The sequence below is a fragment of the Sarcophilus harrisii genome, chromosome 1 (genome assembly GCF_902635505.1).
Source record: "Sarcophilus harrisii chromosome 1, mSarHar1.11, whole genome shotgun sequence".
Lineage (NCBI taxonomy): Eukaryota > Metazoa > Chordata > Mammalia > Dasyuromorphia > Dasyuridae > Sarcophilus > Sarcophilus harrisii.
The window spans coordinates 521701512-521706180 of NC_045426.1; the positions used below are offsets into that span (position 1 = coordinate 521701512).

General features: G+C 36.5%; 1 pseudogene; it reads right to left on the reverse strand.

Moving 5' to 3' along the window:
• Nucleotides 1-1138: 1138 nt before the first annotated feature.
• LOC105749669 lies at nucleotides 1139-1773 on the reverse strand (annotated as a pseudogene).
• Nucleotides 1774-4669: the final 2896 nt, after the last annotated feature.

Here is a 4669-nt window from a genome sequence, read left to right on the forward strand (position 1 = left end):
AAGGTCTCAATGGATTTACTGTTTTTCTTTCTAATATATAAAATGCAACTATAGAGTAAATAACAAAGGGCTCCATGTACTCCTTGATAGACTGTGCAACATTTTAACATGAGTTGTCAAGGAATCATTTGAGCACACTTGTTTCTTATAACATATTTATACCTGTATAATGAGATTTATTTTCCACTAGAGTCTATGTTGCTAAACACAATGTGATAAAATTGATTTTTTGTTGTTACAAATGATTTTACCAGTCTTTGATATGATAGATACTACCAAGCTGAAAAAATAAGATTTCATTTAGACATGAACTTTGTTCATTTGTCATCCACTGACTAGCCAAGATAAGCTCAGAGAAACAAGTCTGACAGAAAAACAAATAAAAACAAACAAACAAACAACAACAATAAAAACTATAGCAAAGAATTCAAGAGAAACAGAGCCTGTAATCTTTTTTTGGAGGGAGTGCTCACACTATTGATATTATGGAACATATGAGAAAGAATATCATGTCTAATTCTATTCTAACTGCAAAACAACCTTTAAAAAATCAAAGAGAGTTAGGGATTTAATTTAACATTTAAAAATATTATTCCTAATATTCCTTCTCTACATGAAAATGGTAACTTTAGTGTTTTAGTGGCCTGAGAGTGCATTTACTCTTTTCACTTGGAATTAATCAAAAAGCCTACTATCATTATCATTATTTTACCTAGCACTTTCTTAGTTTCCAAGCAAAACACTAATTCCCCCACATCCACCCCTTACCACTAATTTCAGAATCAACTTCACTTCAAAAAAATGGGAACAATTTTGGTCAATAGCTAGCTGCATATACTTTATATTTAAATCTCAATTTCCAAAGATGCAAAGACATGTTCATCAAGGTAAAGTAAAGGGTAGTTTAATATACTGAACTATATTTCAACATCAAAACGAATCATCTTTCTGACCAAACAAGAATGTTCCCAAGTCTACCTATGATGACAGTAGGTCATTTCTTGTAGCCAAATTTTCACATAATAATGCAAAAGAGCATTCTGTTTCCTCTTTAATTACATTATAAACATTATGCTATGTTGATTCTTGGAATTGTTTCCACTTCTCTTGCTATCAGCTTCTTATTTGCCTGCAGATCTTAATGACCAGCATCTATCTCCCATTTTATTTTTCTATCTTGAATAAGTACACCAAATTTAACAAAGTCTTCTTTGTCAATGGAATCTTTTCCTGTGCTTGTTTTCCAGTCATGTTTCTTCCAGTCTTTAACCCAAGTTGTTACAGCATTTATAGTAAAGATACTATCTGGGTAGAGAACCAGCTTATTGATTTATTGGCTTGTTAGATTGCTTTACAGGTAGCATGTATTTCTGATCTTTGGTTTGTCTCCCAGGAAATGTGTCATCACATTTAGGATATGAACTGGTCCCCAATAAACAGCAATTGCTTGTTCATGCTTTCTTCCTCCCATTATTGATGCAGTGGCCATTTGTGTAAACCAAGATTTCCTCTCTCATATGTATCTTTGTGAAGTAAAGGTACTGAGTCTGAATTTTGCTTTATAAACTTTAAGCATGACTCTTCCTCTTCATCTGATGACTTAGAGGATCACTTGTTTGACTCCTTTTTTGGTGTCTTGTGTGCTATATTTCTTTTCCTTCTCTACTGAATTATCAAGGCTTGAAGTATTTTTGAAAAAGGCCCAGACTTCTTGAACTGGGCTGCCTGAAATCAGTTCACTTGTGTTTGACAATCACTCTTGACGGGGAACATGCTGTTTAAAGGCCAGAGCTCGGGGCGGAGCCAAGATGGCGGAGAAGACAATCTGCCTTTCTAAGCTCTTCTCTTACCTCTTTTATCATATTATTATCGAGCCTAAAATAGTCTTGACTGCTACAATTGTAAAGATAAGAAGTAGAACAACTCAACCGGCCGAAGAAACTGCAGTCTCGCAAAAAGGTTGGTTCGGGCCAGGGGAGATCAGCAGACTGGGAGAGAAATTAGGTTCCGAGAGAGTCTCAAACCCAGGGGAAGGCAAGATCCAGCAAAGCGCAGCCCCAACCCGCAGTACGGGCTTTTCCTTGGGGCCAGTTTGATCGTGCACGCAGGAGGACGCAGCCCGGGTTAGCTCAATCTGGCAGTGGGAGCTCTGGCTTGGGGCCATAGAGTTTCCAGGGCCGATTTGCACGGGAAGAGACATCAGAGTTTGTGCTCTGTGTTCTGCAGTCTGGCCAGCTGCAACACTCACAGTCCCACAAGAGGCTCCGGCCTGGCGGTGACACTTCACCACTTAGTCTCTAGCGAGGGCAATCCTGATAATCCACTAGCCCTACTTTGCCTTTGATAGCCGGCAGGCTGAATCCACTTCCCTGTTGGGGAAGGGAAACTCACCCAGAGCACTCCACCTCAGAGTCCGGAAATCGGTTTACATCTTTCCCCTGCTCTGCGAGGAAGTTGAACCCCTTGCCAGAGACTACCCTAAAGGCTTTAAACATGAATAAAAAGATGAAAAGAATAATCCACTTCTATGCAGAAAAAGAGCAGGCCAGCAAACCTAAGAGAACCTCAAACAGCAAAATGGATTTCAGCTTCCTCCTTACATAATGTTCCCCATGAAGAGACCATTAAAAGCTAAAAAGAATAGAAGATAAATGGGAAAGGAAAAGAAGTTTTAAGAGAGCAACAACTTCCTGAAATAGAATTGAAAAGTTAAAAATTCTAGGAAGTGAACAAATTGTGAATTGAAAAATAAAAAAATCTCAGGAAAAGCAAGAAGTAATTGAAAAAAAAAGAATTCACTAGAAGTAGGATTTGTGAATTGAAAAGACAAAGAATTGAAGAAAAGATCCGTGAATTGGAAAAGACAAAGAACAAGCAAGAAAGTAGGATCGTGAATTGAAAAGAAAAAATTCACTAAAAAAAAAATTAGTGAAATGGAAAAAATTCCAAGACCAAAACAATACATTCAAAAACAATTGACATACAGAAAGAAGTAAAAAGCAATGAAGAAAATAATTTTTTAAAAATTAGAACTGAACAAATTGAAACTAATGAGCATTGAGACAGCAAGAATCAGTCAAGCAAAAAAAAAATGACAAACTGGAAAAACCATGAATTATCTTACTCTAAAATACAGACTTGGAAAAATAGATCTTAGGAGAAAATTGAGGATTAATGGACTCTTCCGAAAACTATGATGAAAAAAGAGCCTAGATACTATTTACAAGAAATCATCAAAGAAACTGCCAGAGTAATAGGAATCAGAAGGTAAAATAGGCATTGAAAGAATTATCGAACACCTTCTGAAAGAAACCCCTAAAATAAACCCAAGGAATATTGTGGCAAAATTTCAGAACCACAGATTAAGGAAAAAATTTACAAGCAGCCAAAACCATTTAAATACCGAGGTGCCACAATAGGATCACCCAAGATCTGGCTGCCTTACATTAAAGGAAAGAAGGGCCTGGAATATGATATTCCGAAGGCACAAGAACTTGGGATGCAGCAAGAATAAACTACCCAGCTAAGTTGAGCATTTTCTTCCAGGGAAGAAGATGGATGTTTAATGAAACAAATGAATTCCATTTGTTTCCTGAAGAAAACCAGAACTAAACAAAAAAATTTGATCTCCAAGAATAGAACTAAGAGATGCAGAAAAAGGTAAAAATAACTCTTGAGAATTGTATTTCTGTTGTGGATATACAAAAAAAACATGTAAAATTTGATAGATTGATATAACATAAAAAAGGGAAGTAGATATGGAAAAGGATGATGGCAGAATAAGGTGGAAGGAGGGATAAAAGAGGGAAAACCACATCCCACAAAGAGGCTAAGGAAACTTATCATATCTTGAGGGAATTTAGAGAGGGGAGGAACATTGTGTGAATCTTACCTCATCAGAGTTGGCTCAAAGGAAAAATAATTGACATTTGTTTTAGAGGAAAATTCTCCGCCTCATTAAAACGGGGGGAGAGGGAAAAGGGAAAAGAAAAAGAGTAATAAGGGAAGGAAGGGGAAAAAGACCTCAAAGGGGAGGGAGGGATTACAAAGAGGATAAGTATCGTGATACAAGAGGGAACAAGTTTAAAAGGGGAAAGAGGGTTGGGGAGGCAAGAAAAGTAAAGACAATCTGGGGTTATTAGGATGGCAGGAAATACAGATTTAGTAATTCTAACCGTAAATGTGAATGGGATGAACTCTATAAAGAGGGAGGCAGATAGGACTGGATCAAAAGTCAGAACCCTACAATATGTTGTTTACAAGAAACACATTTAAAGCAGGGGATAGCATAAGAGTAAAGGTAAAGGTCTGGAGCAAAATCTATTATGCTTCAGGTGAAGTCAAAAAGAGGGTAGCCATCCCTATTCTCAGATCAACAAAAAGTAAAAATTGATCTAATTAAAAGAATAAGGAAGGAAACTACATCCTGCTAAAGGGTAGCATAAACAAGAAGCAATATCAATATTAAAAATATATGCACCAAGTGGTATGGCACTAGCTTCCTAAAGGAGAAGTTAAGAGAGTTGCAAGAAGAAATAGACAACAAAACTGTAATAGTAGGAGATCCCAACCTTGCACCTCAGAATTAGACAAATCAAACCACAAACAAAATAAGAAAGAAATTAAAGAAGTAAATATAATATTAGAAAAATTAGGTATGTTGGATCTT